Source organism: Lissotriton helveticus, chromosome 7 (assembly GCF_964261635.1).
Source record: "Lissotriton helveticus chromosome 7, aLisHel1.1, whole genome shotgun sequence".
NCBI classification, from domain to species: Eukaryota; Metazoa; Chordata; class Amphibia; order Caudata; family Salamandridae; genus Lissotriton; species Lissotriton helveticus.
Genome location: NC_136068.1, coordinates 1399246732 through 1399263870, shown reverse-complemented (window position 1 = coordinate 1399263870; position 17139 = coordinate 1399246732).

The window sequence follows — 17139 nt, the reverse complement described above, 5'->3', positions numbered from 1 at the left end:
CAGGGCTGTATAAAAATAGCTTTCAATATTGTATATAAAACAAGAAGACCAAAACGACATGTATCACTAAATACTTTGTAAGTAATGTAGATTGGTAGGGTAAATCACATGAATTGCTGTGAAAACATAGGGCACAGCACAACAGTCCATTTATTACTTTTTATATTGCAATTTTCCATGAGCCATGTTGAAATTATTGCATTCAGACACAAAATAAAGGGCACAGGTGCACCTGCATGACTACTAAGCTTGGTACGGTCATTTCTGCCACCTTAAGCGGCTTCAGACTCTCCCAGCAGCCCTACGCTGCTCTTGGGGTCTCCCACTGTTGTTCCCCTCCACAATGGTGAAATAAGATAATGCCACAGCAGAAGGGTGGGCACAACCCATTCTGCAGCACACTCCAGCTAAAGTGCCCCAGGGTTTATTATGGAACAAAGTATGCCTGAACTACGCATGCCTGAACCACGTAGTCTTAACTATAACCGTGTCTTTACCACACATGCCTTTACAAAGCAATATTGTGGGAAAGGCATGATTGGTTGCAGTATGGTACCTATAAAATTCCAAAACTGCAAAATAAATCCATAAAATGTAGCCCAAAATAATTCCAAACTCAAATTAAAGACAATTTTAAAAATAATTTAAAAAAAATACAGCTAAATGCAATTATCAAAATTGTTAAAAAACAAGCAAAATATAAAATTAGAAACTCACAAAAAAAGTGCATGTAAAATAAAAAGATATTAAAACATTCCTAAAATAAAAATAAAACGACATATCTAAAATAAACCTCCTCTGAGAAAAGCATCTTCTGTGATATAAAACAAAAAGCATAGAAATATATGCAACCCAACAAAATTGCAAATAATATTAAAGAAAGCAATCAATACCCATAAACATAATCATCTTTTAATATATATAGTACATAGATTAATAACATTGTAAAATACAACCTGTCAGGAAAATCCTCAAATCCATACCAACATGAGGCCTGATTACAAATTCGATGGTTGGACTGCCACCAGCCCTGCGGTGGCTGTCCTATCACAGTATTTGGAATACAGCAGTCGGACCTTCACCAGTCCAATGGTACACTGCTGCAACCTGCAAGACCTAAGATCCCGACGTGCGGCGGACGGTCTGGCGGTCATGAATAGCAGCGGTGCCAGATTATGATCTGCCTTTTCTCCAAGCACTCCATCCTGGCAGGCACCCTGCCATGAAATGCCTGGTGGTAATGCATGCAAAGTGGCCCATAGCTCTATCTCCCCATAGGGGTACATGCAAGGGACACATGATGTGCCCCCCCAAAAGTACACTGTTGTGCGTGCACTCTGTAGCATGGACCATATGATACATGCCACACCATGCACGGAGAACCTGCAGGCACAGTTATGGCGGTGGTATGCATTTAAGGCTCTCCTATGGGCAAACATCTCACCGCCGTGACACTACCGCTCCACCAGCCATGGATTACACTAATAATCCGGTGGGCGGGAGGCCGCAGGCATGTTGGTCTTCCTGGGAACCCACGTCGGCAGTCCGATGAGGAGACAGACAAATTCCTAATCAGGCCCATATTGACTAACATACTACCAACCAAAACAACAGTAGTGAAACATAGCACAGTAATGTAAAACAGATCAACAGTTTAAATACAATAACATTTACATGCACCTACTACACTACATAATAAAAAAACAACTAAATTCTACAGACTACATTAAATAACACTATTGACAACAAAAACATAAAAAACTAAATTAGAAAACACTTAGGACTGCCGTACTTGCAGTGGCGGTCCAACCAAAGCCACTACTGCGGGCCCAACCACAGTATTTTGACTGTGCTAGTCGGAACACCACAGCACCACCAGGATCCAGGATCCTGCGGCAGTGGCACAGCGATCAGAAACAGTAATATGCTGGTGGTGCCACCGAGCATATTACGTGTTGCCTGTTCGCCCATTTCATGGCAGTGAGCCCACCATGAAAAGGGTGCCAGTGAGGCAACTAAGGTAACCCTAACAGGGCCACCTGCGCCCCTTGGGTTACATGGAGGCAGCACATGTTGTGCTTCCGTGTTCCTGCAAGGTGTGGCATGTACAACGTTCAAGGCTCTTTTATGAGCCTAACAGACCACTGTCATGACATCACTGCAGCACCCCCCACTTACCCTGGATTTTAATCGTAACCCGGCAGGCGGTGGACTACGGGCTTGGCAGTCCTCCTGTTGGCCCTTAGTAATAACAATACATTTTAAAACTCAAATCAAAAATATCTTATTTTAACTAATGAGACGTGCAATCCCCTCGGACCTCTATTGCTCTCAATTTATTTTGTTCTTTATTTTCCAGGCTCTGTCATCCACATCCATGGTCCCTAGAGGAGTGTTCCGCCTTGTTGTGTTCTATTATTTTTGTTACTTATTTATTTATTTTGAAAGTTTTATATAGCGCGAACAAGATCTTTGCAGATAACAAAGCGCTTTACAGAGGCAGGTGTAATCATCAACAAGATCATCACGTTCCATTACATAACAAAAGTATTAAGTATAGTACAGGTATGAGGTAGCAGGCATAGTGGGAGCGTATGATAACAAAGACGCTGTGATTATACAGAGATGGATAGAAAAAAGAATAAGAAAAAGGATCTAGGCATTTCATACTAATATAGGTCATATCATCATCATCAAGATCATCACGCTCCAGTACATAGCAAAGAATTACGTATAGTACAGGTATGAGGTAGCCAGGCATAGTGGGAGCGTATGACAACAAAAACGCCGTGATTATACAAAGATGGAGAAAAAAGGATCTAAGCATTTCAGACTAATATAGGTCACAACACACGTGCAAAGGGATATAAAGGCTATATCATAATAAAATGCTGGAGTACTGTTTGCAGTGTAAGTCAAACGCATTGTTCAAGTGTATTTAGCCATAAGGATACTTTTGACTTCTTTCTTAAAAAGAAGGGAGGAGGAGATGAGCCTCGTTTCAGGAGGGAGTGCGTTCCAGATCCTGGGCGCCATTCCAGAGAAGGAGCGTTTGTAAGTTTTTTCCTTCCGGAATCTTCGCGCTTTCAGCAGAAGATTGTTTGAGCTCCTGGTAGTTCTGGACCCCCCGGAAATTGTCAACTTCTGAGTGAGGTAGCTGGGTGATTTCAGGTGTATAGCCTTGTGCGTCATGCAGGCAATTTTCAGCTGTATTCTGGCTTCAAGAGGCAGCCAGTTCAAGGATTTGAAGTCCGGGGAGATATGTGAGTGTTTTTTTGATCCAGTGATGAGTCTCGCTGCCGCATTTAGTGACGCTCTGAGGGGTGCAGTTGTCGTTAGGGGGAGGCCGCAGAGGGCCACGCTGCTGTAGTCTATGCGAGGAATGACCAGAGCTTGTACTGCTATTTGGAAGTCTTTTGCTGGAAGGAAAGGTTTCAGTTTCCTCAAGGTATTTATTTGGAAGTTGGCCCCCTTGGTAGCCTTGCTGATATGCTGCTGCATGTTGAGGTTGGTGTCAAGTGTTATGCCTAAGGATTTTGCTGAGTCCACGATGGTCGGTTGGACATTGAGTGCTGTTAGGTGTTTAAGCCATGTTTGAGCGGAAGATATTTTCGAGGGAGGTGAGATTAGGAGGAACTCAGTCTTCATAGCATTGAGTTTGAGGTGGTTGTCGGCCAGCCAGGATTGGGTGCTTCTGATCGTTGAGTTGAGACTCAGGATGTCGTTGTGGGAATGTAACTTGAGATATATTTGAGTGTCATCGGCGTACATGTGAAAGTGTACATTTGATGTTTGTAGCAGGGTGGTGAGAGGCTCCATAACTAGGTTGAACAAAGTAGGGGATAGGCAGGATCCTTGAGGGACACCTAACGACACCGGAACTGGGGAAGACATCAGGTTTTTGCTCTTGAATTTTTGAGACCGGTTGTGTAGGAAGGAAGTGAACCAGCGAAGCACAGTCCCAGAGAAGCCCATTCTTGTCTTTAGGAGATCGAGTAAGTTCTCATGTTTCACTGTGTCAAATGCTGACGAAAGATCAAGAAGGATGAGGAGGCAGGTATTGTTTTGATCTAGGATTTGGATGGCATCGTCAATTATGTGAGTCATAGCCGTTTCAGTGCTGTGCCCTGCTCGGAAGCCTGATTGGTGTGGGTTGAGGAGATCAAACTGTTCTATGTGCTTTGTCAGTTGTAATTGGACGCATTTTTCTAAGAGTTTGGCGAGAGTGGGAATGTTGGTAATCGGACGGTAGTTGTTTAGATCAGTGGGGTCGGCTGTTGGTTTCTTCAGTAAAGGTGTGACTTGTCCAACTTTGAGGGAATCCGGGATGGCTCCTTGTAGAAGTGAGCTATTGATAATTTTAGTCCAGAGTGGGAGTAGCAGAGGAGTAAAGTCTTTTACGGCGTTAGCAGGGAGGGGGTCAGTGAGGTGATTGGATGGTTTTAGGGTGCTGAGTATTCTGTCAATTTCTCCTTCCGAATAAGTGTCAAAGGATGACCAGCTCGCATTGTTTTTTAGTTTATTGGGAGTTATGCAGTTGGGGATTGAGTAAAGGCTTGCATCATTGAGGAGGTCTCTCCTTATATTGTCAGTTTTTTTGTTAAAGAAGGATGAGAAATCTTCACAGGAAGGAGTAGTGCTCATAGTGTCGATAGCTGGGGGTTGTTCTTTAGATTGAGATCGGATTAGCTCGAACAGTTTACTTGGCCGTTTTTTTGCTTGGTCTAGCTGGACTCTGAAGAACTCTGACTTTGAGCGTTTAATTTTCCTGAAGTATGCATTTCTCTTTTTCCTCAGGGTTTTAAGATGCAGTGCCGAGGGGACTGATCTCCAGGTGCGCTCTGCCATTCTCATAGCCCGTCTCTCTTCATTGAGACTCCCGTTGTACCAGGGGTTGGATGTCTTAGTGGATGCTCTTTTCAGTTGCATTGGAGCGGCCTCATTGATTATTGAGGCCATGGAGTTGAGATAGTGGTCAGTCAGGTCCTGGACGTCAGTAACGTCGGTAGGGGGGAGTAGGAGATTACAGCTGCTAGGGGGTAGAGAGTTTGCATTGAGTTTCTTCATGTCTCTTTTCCAAACTTTGGGCATGGCGCGTTGCACCGGAATGAGTTTTACTTTTTCCTTGATGAGGAATGTGATAATGTGGTGGTCTGACCAGTCACAAGGTTGGATTGAATCAAGTTGAGTGGTGCCTTCTTTGGAGATGACCAGGTCGAGGATGGAGCCTTTGTCATGTGTTGGAGTGTTGCAAATTTGCGTGAGGTTAGAAGCGATGAGGAAACTTTTGAGGCTATTAACTACAGCGTCACTGCGATCATTCCAGTGGAGATTGTAGTCACCAAGGTAAATTTGTGTGTTTTGCCGTCCAGCGTTGATAGATATTGTGTCCATGAGTTGTTGGGAGAAGAGGAGGTTGTCCCCCGGGGGGTGGTACATGATGTGTAGAGAACATACAGGTTTGTTCCCACTGATGACATCCAGGCATAAGTATTCACAGGAGGTATGAAAAGGGGCGGAGACTTTGTTAATAGAGAGGTTGCTCTTGTAGATGCATGCGATTCCGCCGCCTGTCTTGTTGGGCCTGTCAAGTCTGGTGATGCAGTAGTTGGGGGGGACTAGGATATCCATGATAGGATTGGAGGATTCAGTTAACCATGTCTCAGTTAGTATGGCTAAGTCAATGTTCCTGGACAAGATGAGGTCAGCGACCTCCGTCGAGTGTTTTTGGGCCGATCTACAGTTGAGAAGTGTGCATTTGAGTCTGGGGGTGCACGGGGAGGTGGAGGGGTCCATAGTGAGAGGGACTTTAGTGAGGTTGTCGGGAACAGAGCCTCTGGTGCTATGCGAGGGGTGCCTAAAAGCGTTGGAGAGAATCATAGGGATGGACATGTGCGTGATGGCTGAGCTGTTTTGGGTTGCCGGTGCATAAGTGCTGAGTAGGGTGTGTATATCGCTGTCCGAGAGAGTCTTGATTGTGCGTTGGGGGCGGTTGGCGGTATTGCGAGCGGGGATGGAGGTCCAATGTACGGCGCGATTAGGATGTGACTTGATGGTGCGCTTAGGCCTGTTGGAGATATTGCGAGGGGGAATAGAGGTCCCACGTATGGGGAGCCTAGGATGTGGGGGGGAGTTGACGATTCGTTGAGACGTGGTGGAGAGGGGTGTACGCTTGGTGTGCGTGAGGAGTGACTTTGTGAGTGTGTGGAGATCTTCTTTCACTTGGAGGAGGGTGGTCATGATTTAGGTGACCCTTGATCTGGTTGGAATGCATCCTCACGGTCAACTCGGGGCGTTACATTTTGTTTATTAGTTCATCGTTCATATATGTATGTTAATAAATAAATAAAGTTTGGAAAAGAATTAATAACGTTTTTGGTTGTTTTCTTAACAGCTGTGCGACTCTTTCTTGTTCTCATTACTGTCATTTAATGGTGTCCACCATCGTGTTAAATTTTGGGACACTTATCCAGAGAATACTGGTGATGTCCGCAGTTTGCACCAACTTCTGAATAGTGTGTTAGATTTATCTCAACTTTACTTCCATTAAAGTACTCATAATGAAATGAAGACCAGCCGTTCCCATGCAAAAAGACACGAGGTGCACCTTTGCAATTTATTCTAAATACTAAAATCCTATATTGAGTTGCACTGAGGTAGTGGCTGCACTTACAGTGTACACACAAAACCAATTAAGAAGTCTCATTGTATTTATATTGATTGGGAATAGTGCGTCAGGTGCTGGATCTTCACTGGATACACTGCCCAGTTCATATATGTTCTGCACACGAAAAAAATCACATCACAACTTTCACACCAACTGCAATGCGAAACAAATTCCGGCGATAAGCCATTTTAGCACCGGGGATTTTACACCTGCTTTCTGCTGGTGTTAAGCAGGACGACTACCTGCACCCTGAAAGGGAACACAGCCAAGAGCCACACCAGAAAACCCACAGGTGCCATAGAGTCAATGAGCATGATACAGGGATACCCATGAGGGCCACAAGACTCATCACAACAACTCCGGGACTGCCAACGCCCCCCAAACCCGCATCCGAGCAAGAGTGCCGCTATGGTGATTGTGTTAGCATGATAGGCACAGGCCCTGCAACATCACAGTGTTCTGTCACCTCAGCATTGGCAGTGAGCCTGGACATGTAGCTTCACACACATCCTCCTGCATGCACAACAGGCGTGTGCTGGTCCGGCGTACACAGGTCAGCGCAGGGGTGTACCTATCCGCCAAGGGGAACGGGGTGTCTCAGACATGTCTGTGTGCAGGAAGTGTGGTAAGTGTGTCTCTGTGTTCTGGTGTGGCCTGCCACAAGGGCCGCAGCAGACGATGTTGTAAAGTGGCATGCACCACCACCAAACGGCACTCTCATGGTGCAGTTGGAATGCCACAGGACATGCCCGAATACATATTACAATGTTGTGCCATACAACTGCATGGGATACAACTGGGCACCGTAAAAAAGTATGGGGCTCGTGGGAGGGACGAGCATCTGTTTGGCAACATAACACACAGTGAACTCGCCCATGTGCCACAGGTGGGCCATCTCATCGATGATGACCACGGTCGTAGACATCCCACGACCGGGCTTTGTACACATCCTGCATGAATGTAGCGTGGTTTTTACTTCTATGCTCGTTCAGTGGTGTGATGTTGGCAGGTTGTGTGACTTGTGCTCCTTGTTGGTGTGTTTTATTTTGGCCATTGTTTGTCTATACTTGTGCTCTACTTGATTGTGCATGTGTGCCAATGTGCCCATCTCCCCCGTCCCCCCACTCCCTGCTTCTTCCTCTTCCTAGTGCTGTTGTTTCTATAATTTTGTTCCTTCACACATAAATACATTTAAAGAACAAATTAGAATACTTCCTTGATTCTTTTACGTTTCAAAACTTCTCTCTATTAGTTTCTTTTTAATTTTCCATACAAACAGTTATTTTCATATTCAACGACACATAGAAGTCAGGAGTTCAATGTATTCTATCAACACACTTTCTACAACATTCTACAACACGTGCAGGTTAAAAGATCATCAACTTTTAAAACTAACGATATTTAATGGCACATGCAGGTTCAACAGTGCCTTCCAAAGGCAAGTAGCAGGTGTGGTTGAGTTGAGCCCATTTTATCATATGACATGTACTCCACGTTGAAACTGTTTTTTGTTAACCATCACAAAGATTCTTTTCAACAAACCGAATGTGCACCCTACTTTTAAAAAAACAATGTTTTTTTATCTCCCAATCACGTATCGTTTTGTATGGCGAAAAAAAAAGTAGTTCCCCATCTTTAAACATATCTCTTATTCTACAAAGGAATTGCATGAGCTACAGACATCTTTCCATACCTTCCAGCCATCCCTTCAAAATGCTAGTGTGGATTGTAGGACATAGCTATATTTTCTAGTGCAAGAGGGATGCAGAACAGAGACGTATTGACTTAGACCTAGGTTTACAAAATGTGGACATTAAATGGTTTGCACAGAGAGGATTGAAGTGGTACCAAATGTTGCCTTTGGTTGAAACCTCTTTGCATCTTCCACACCCTGAACTCATGATTGTGCATTGTGGTGGAAAAGACCCAGGCACATTGACTGGGGTAGGTTTGGAAAAGCTTAAGAAGGACACATTTGGACAACTGATGTTACTTTAGCCTCAAACTGTATATTCCAATGTATGCCAAAGACAAAAGTAGAAATGTTCAAATCATTTTTGTCCTCAGAAAATCTAGGAAGAAAGTCAGCAATGCTGTGTCTGCATACCTCAGAGACCATAGAATGGGGTCTATCTACAATAACAACATACGTTTTGAGATGGATGATATCTACAGAAGTGATGAGGTGTACTTCACAAATCAGAAAAATCAAGTTTTCTGAACTTATATGTAGCTCCAACTATATTCTGTATTCACCACACAGCTGAGGCGCAGCGGTCAGACCATCTGACTTTGCAGCACAGAGCTCTCGCTTTGATCCCCTCCTCTATAGACAGCTTAGGATAGCACCATGTAACTCTGGGCAATAGCTCACTTAATTTCCACACCTGCCGCCAGCGCCTGCAGACCTGTACGAGTGAGTAGTTTGCACTTTACAAATACCGTATTAATTAGAAACTGCACAATTGAACTTCACGCTGCCTCTGTAGCACCCCCCAATCGCCTTACAAACGTCACACTGGTTAAAACAAAAGTTCTTCCTAGTACGTATGCACACATGCTGACACTACTTAGACAGGTGTGCTCCAGCAGCCAGAAAACATGAGTTCAGAGCACAGAGCTCAAGATTTAATCCCCTGCGAAGGCAGCACCTCAGCTCACCACCATGTGACTCTGGGAAATAGCTCACTTAATAACTCACATAATTTCCGCGCCGGCCTCGAGGGTCTTTAGGCACATTCGGGTGAGTAGTTTGCGCTTTAGAAATACTGTATTGGATTACCTTCGCACTCCCTACATAACACTACCAAAGCAACATATACAAGTAGGAAAAGTGTGGCACAGCACCCAGAGCACATGACTTCATAACATGGGACACAGTGTTTGGGCTCACAGTCTCATCCCCGAGTACAGCAGCACCTCAATTTAGGAGCATAACATGGTAGGCAATACTTCACTTAATTTCCGTACCCCACACTTTCAGACCGGTAGGAGTAAGTAGATCAGCGGCTTTATCCCCATGTCTGGAAGCAGCTCAGCTTACGACCCCAGCACCATCAGTCCCGTGGGAGTGAGTAGTTTGCACTTTAAAAATACCAAATTTATTTGCTAAGCGCAAATTTACCTTCGCACTTCCTCTATAACACCCCCTAAACACCATACACAACTTACAATGTTCGAAACAAAAGTTCCTCTGAGTACGTATAACTACATGCTGACACTACTTTGACAGATGTGGCACAGCGGCCAGAGCACATGAGTTCGCAGCATATGACACACAGTTTGGACTCATGCTTTCATTCCCAAGTCCGGCAGCACCGCAGCTTAGCAGCATGAGACTGTAGACAATACCTCACATATTTTCCGTACCCAAGGACTTTCAGAGCAGTACTTCGTCCTAGTAGGTATAAACACATGCTGACACTACTTCCACAGACGCTTTCATCCCCCAGTCCGGCAGCACCTCAGCTTAGCAGCTTCGGACTGTAGACAATACCTCGCATATTGTCCGCACCCCAGGACTTTCAGACCAGTACGGGTCAGTACTTCGTCCTAGTAGGTATAAACACATGCTGCGACTACTTCCACAGCTGTAGTACAGCGACCAGGGCACATGACTTCACAGCATAAGACACAGTTTGGGCTCACGCTTTAATCCCCGAGTCCCGCAGCAGCTTACCTTAGCAGCATCAGACTCTACGCAATACCTCACTTTATTTCCGTAGCCCAGCACTTTCACACCAGTAGGGGTGAATACTTCGCTTCGCACCCACTCTACAGCACACCCTAAACACCACACAGAGGTTACAGTGCTCCTACCCTGCTCTTTCCTACTTGTTTTGCCCTTTTTTCCGCTTACTCGCTTTAAGGGAATCACAAAATGGAGGCCAACACTTTCTAGTTACAACCGCTCGCAGGCAATAAGCAGCAAGCTCATACTCGTAACGCCTCAGTCAATCAGATGGCAGAATTCCCAAATATCGATACCTTTAAATTTCGATATTTCTTAAAAACTACTGAACAGATTTACACCAAATCAACAAAAGTGTGTTTTCCAGACCAATACCCTTCTGCCTGCCAGATTTGGGGTAATTCCGTTCACCCGTTCAACCTGTAGCCTTGTCTAAAGTTTACTACGGAAATTAACATGGAGAAAACACGTTTTGGGACCACCCTATTTTCTCAACCCCCCCTTGACGAATCACCCCCAAACTTTCAACATAGGAGCTGATATGTAGAAAGAATTAGTTTAAAAAATTTCATGAAGATTCATCAAACAACGTCAAAGTTATAAGTAAAACAAAAAATGCTCTTCCTATGGAAACTTGGTCCTAACTATAACTACCTACTGGCGACCGCCAGTAGGTAATATATGTATATATATCTATATATCTATCTATATATATATATATATATATATATATATATATATATATATATATATATATATATATAGATATATATATATATATATATCACAATCCTTCAGCAAACTGCAGTCGTACGCTCTCAGGAAAGAAGTCCAATGACACAAATGCTGGAACACAGGTTTATTCCAGTGTGGAATAAATCTGTGTCCCAGCATTTGTGTCATTGGACTTCTTTCCTGAGAGCGTACGACTGCAGTTTGCTGAAGGATTGTGATTTATGATTACTGGCGCGCTCCGCCGGAGTGTTCGCCACCCCTCTAAGGGTCCCAGTATCTCGGCAGGAGCTTTCATGTGATTTATTTATATATATATATATATATATATATATTGCTACCTCTCAAGTAGTTGCCCACAAGATTGACGAGACTGTGTGCTGGTCAAAATAAATAAATTTCTTTTGACCAGCACACAGTCTCGTCAATTTTGGGAAACTACTTGAGAGGTAGCAGTGTGGTAAGAACCTGACTTTGGAGGTTCTTTTGTGAGACGAGACACCCGCTGTTCTGGCAGGCGGCAGACATAATCCGAAGTGAGGAGGAGTTGAAGCTGCATACTCTGCCGCCCCCCCGAAACGACATTAAGGAAACATTTCCTGGGACAAACGAGAAAGCGTACCTGCAGCCGCAGTGAAGGACGTGTATCGGAGGACTCACGCCACGAGCAACGGTTGGCAGGTAGGAGACGCTACGAGTTTGGGGAAGCCAGGTTACACGCTTAAGTCTTTACGGGAGTATCGTAAGGCGCCTGGTGGTTGTTGGTCAGGAACAGTGTTTCCGAGCATATATCTGAAGTCAAGATGTCAGCCCAAGAACTTCAGGAGCGTGAGCCAACTGCTCTCTCCATTTTTGACAACGCTAGTACAACAAGTACGAAATCGGCAGTACGAGAGACACTTACAAGGATCCCTGACGTATTGGTGAAATTAAAGAGGCTAGAAAAACTTAAACGCGGAGAATTATCAAAATGGTGGGAGCAAAAATCCCTCCATCGATATTTGGAAGTAAAAAGGATTCCCCGTGGACTACGAATTTTGGTAGCACCTACCTACGAAAATCCGGACCCAAACATGCTACGTGAATGGGCGGAAAATAATCATGATGCAGCTTGCAGAAATCTAATGATTTTGATTAAATATGCGGAGTCCGACCGGGAAAAAATGCTAATTGAAATCAATCAAATACTTTCTCTGCTAGAAAAAGAACCTGATCAAGAACAAGTAAATAAATTCAATAAAGAGATGAAGGAACGCCTAGTCAAACTTGAACAAACAATCACAGAAAGAAAAGCACAAAAGTTTCTGAGAGATAAACGAGATTATGAACAAGGTCAGATCTATACCTTTGCTAAGAAATTCGATACTATACGCAAACAGCGCCTAAATTCGAGACCCGACCCCCAGTCTGATCAGAGCAGTCTCCAGAGTTCGGAGGTGGACACAGATTTGGAGGAGGGCCAAACTAGGAATGCTAAACAGGCAGCCCCAACTGTAATAGACAAATTTGCTTTTTTAGAAGAGGAAAGGAGATTCAATCTCAGACCTGTGCGGAGAGTCAACTACAGCGCCAAACCAAAAGGAAGAGGCAGAGGGGCAGGAGGCGCAAAAGGAACAAACAAAAACATCGTAGCGCCAGCAAAGCCCAAAAACTAATGGACAGTGTGGAGGCAACGAATGGCAAAGAAACGGTTTTAAAACTTGGTCTCTCGTTTTGTCCGTCAGCTGACTTTAACTATGTCGACACCCGCATTGACACATACAAGTTTGTTAGGAAACTAAAGCTCAAAAAATTCTTCGCTCTGAACAAACTACGGAGTAAACCAAAACCTCTGTTTCCCAATGAAGAGCAAAACGTCAGTGACAATCTATCAGTCGCCGATATGGACCTCTTGTTAAACCTTCGATCCATAGACTCATCCAACAACACTGAAACAGACGAACCCTCACAGGGTGCAAGCCAACACATTGAGGATAACCAAGAAGCAACAAATAGTCAAGCAAGGCTGATTGCGGAAGAACAAGATGTGAATATCAATAGAAACTGTACCCACTGACTTTAGACCGAGTTCTAAGTTCACTCCATTGAATCTAAGAGACACAGTTGATATTTTTCACGAACTAGTGGTGAATGATTTGAAAAATCTGGAAAAATGTACAGGTGTACGACATAAAAATTTCACTCAGCAGGAAAAAGAGTATTCAGCGTTAATTACTAAACTAAAGTCAAATCATAACTGTATTGTGAGAAACGCTGATAAAGGGGGAAATGTAGTCCTTTGGGACAGAGAACTATATTTAAATGAGGCATATAAATAATTGAATAATCGCAGTAATTATATGAGAGTCAAAGAGCTAGCTATGAACCATCATTTTCAGCTCTATAATACTCAACTGCATGGATGGTACCAGCAAAGCCTTATTTCCCTGGAAGAACTGAAATTTCTGAAAATTGTCAATCCAACTACACCAGTGTTTTACCTTATCCCTAAGGTGCATAAGAGTGTTGTCAACCCACCAGGACGCCCGATTATCTCAGCGATAGGGGGGGCTTTGGAAAATACATCCAAATTTATTGACTCATTCTTATGCCCTTTAGTCAGGGAACTCCCTTCCTTTATTCAGGATTCCAGTGACTACCTACGGAAAATCTATGATTTACCGTGGGAAGAAGACCTGTTGCTGGTGACCATTGACGTTACAGCGCTTTACACCAGCATTCGGCATGAGGATGGCCTTCGAGCCATTAAACACTTTTTGAAAAATCGTCCTATAAATCTCTGGTCCCATACTCAAATGCTTCTAACAATGGTGACAGTCTGCCTGAATAGTAATTATTTTCTGTTCGATGATATTCTATACAGACAGATCTGTGGTACTGCCATGGGCACCTGCTTCGCCCCCAGCTATGCTAATTTGCATATGGGCTGGTGGGAGGAGCAGGTGGTCCGAGCAGATTTCCAACATGAATGGGACAATAATATCCTCCACTGGAGTAGATATATTGACGATTTATTCATAATTTGGAAGGGGACAGAATGCAGTGCACAGAATTTCATCAATAGACTTCAGAGCAACAATCTTAATCTGAAGTTTACAAGTGAAATTAGCTCCACCTCCCTCAATTTCCTAGATCTCACGATTTTCAGTAAGGAAGGAAGATTGCACTCCAATCTCTACAGAAAACCTACAGCAGGTAACACGCTGTTACATGCGGCAAGCTTCCATCCAAATAACCTAGTTAGGAGTATTCCATATGGGGAAAGTTTGAGGGCTATTCGCAACTGTAGTGACCAAGAACACTTAGACAATGAACTAAACACACTGAGGTCACGTTTTAAAATCAGGGGATACACTCAAGAGAACATCGATAGCTGCATTAGGAAAGCAAAAAAGCGCAGCAGGGAAGATATCCTTTTCAATAAAAATCAGCCCCCAAAGAACAAGAATAAAAAGAAAGGTGAATTCGATCAAGTCAGAATGATCACCTCTTACAATAAAAAACATAAGGAAGTGAGTAAAATCCTAAACAGGCACTGGCACCTGATAGCAAATGACCCCATCCTTCAAGGAAGAGTCAGAAAGAGACCAGCGATCACCTTTAGAAAAGCGAGATCGTTCAAACAAATGCTTGTCTCCAATATGCTTCCACCAAAACAGAAACCTAAGGGAGGGGGGACTGATTGGCTAAAAAAGAAACCAGGATTCTTAAGATGTACAAAGTGCAAAGCCTGCAAGCTAGGTGTCAATACACAGTCATATGCAGTAGGCCTGTCTAAAAGAATCAAACAAATAAGAGGTTTCTTCAATTGCAAGACGGATCATGCGGTCTATGTGCTTCAGTGCCCGTGTGGCCTGAAGTACGTGGGAAGCACGATCCATCCAGTCCACATAAGAATCTTGCAACATATGAGGGCGATCCGCAATGCTGACAAAACCTACCCAGTGGCTCACCACTTTGAAAAGGAACACAACAAAAATGAGGCAGGGCTCTGCTATTTTGTGATTGATTGTGTACCACGAAATGTGAGAGGCGGGGACAGGCTAAAGAAATTAAGACGCCTGGAGTCTCGCTACATTTTGGAGCTTAACTCGAAGGCCCCTGGAGGGTTAAATGTTGAAGAGGACTTAAGTACACATCTGTAGAAGGGAGATGGGTGGTCATATGCAATAGTGGACTTTGAATAGTCTGCAGATTGAGTTGTAAATAATGTAGAGAGAGCAGTAATAACCTCATTTTTAATATCAACTTTGTTTTGTAACATAAGTATGTCTGAGCACTATGTCTGCACAAATCATGGTCGGCTACTAGAGGCAGTATGGGTTTATGAGCCACCCACTTGGGTAGTTCTGCTAACAGAGTTAAAAAGAATACAGCGAGGTACACAGATTGTATAGCCCACTGGGGCTGAATTTGTTTGTATGTAAAAATCGTGAAGGCGCGCTGATTACATATAATCATGGCGCAAGGCAATTCTGAGAACTTTACTGCATGTTTACTTGTCATATTTTATGATAATTGCCCGCCGTATAATTCATTTAAAAGTATCAAAATGAATTTAATTATTTACTTACATTTTATTGGTGCCTTCACACCGAGTTGAAACTTGCTGAGTATTCTGTTACCAATTTTAGACACGAGTCATTGATACATGATAAGCTCTATGTAAAACTACGAGTCTGTCTTCACTATTGCCTCTGCTAGTAGTTCGGATCACATGATTGTTTTGTAAACACGTTGTTTAAAATGGCGAGAAATATGCAATGAAGCTTCGGTGAACAAGCCTGCAGGTCAGGCGAAACGCGTCAAAAAAAAAAAAGTTCGGTGAACAAGCCTGCAGGTCAGGCGAAACGCGTCCGAGGGCTGACTGAAATAAATTTCTTTTGACCAGCACACAGTCTCGTCAATCTTGTGGGCAACTACTTGAGAGGTAGCAGTGTGGTAAGAACCTGACTTTGGAGGTTCTTTTGTGAGATGAGACACCCGCTGTTCTGGCAGGCGGCAGACATAATCCGAAGTGAGGAGGAGTTGAAGATATATATATATATATATATATATATATATACAGATTCTTTTCAACCGAGAAGAATAGCTGCGGAGATATTAGCGTGTGGCCAGTGACACGCACGAGGGACCCTTCCAGAAGTGTCTTCCAGGAGTGTTAAGGGTTCAGTGGCTTCAACCCGGACCGCCCCGCACCCGATGGAGGCAGAGGTCTTGCTGCCAATTGACAGGTCATGACACACATGGAGAAAACGGAGTTACTTGAACAACGTTTCCAAGCCTCACCAACTGAGGTAGTGCGGGGTTGGAAGTGCATGGGCAGGAATCAACTATCACCCAACACAGAGTTACAACTCAAGACGCCCACTCTCAAAACTCAGCCACTCACTGTGAGTTAGGAAAACACTCGGCTGTGTGGGAGCACTCGTCCGTGCGGAGCACTAACTGCATGATGGGATCTGTAGTACACACATATGAACTGGCTGAGTGATCCTGAAAATGAGATGTGGTGCAGGTGAGCCCCGCGCTACTTTAGAAGGAGGGGCATAATATATAAAGAGACAGAAACAGAAGACCATGAGATTGCAACAACGGAGGCATCTGATGAGGCAACCGCCGAAACGCGTCATGCCAATACCAAAGAATTCCTGTAAAGCCCTGCGGTGTTCCCCGATTCTTTTCAACCGAGAAGAATAGCTGCGGAGATATATATATATATGAGGAAATACTCGCCAGACGCCTCCCGGCGTCACCGACCCAAAGTAGAATTCGGACAAATGACGAAGAATGGAACCCAGGACTGGTGCCAAAATCAAGGTGTCTTTATTTTGTGCAAAGTTGAGCTTAACAAGCCGCCACGACGCGTTTCGACTGTGTCCACAGTCTTGATCACATGATGTGATTGCCCAGTCACAGGTGAGTTATATATGGTCAAAACAAAGGGCGGACTAATGGTACATACTTAAAATACGTCACAAGTTTTCAATAAAATGAAAAACAGACTTAAAGTGCAACATCAAAATGAAGAAATAATTTCAGCATTCTA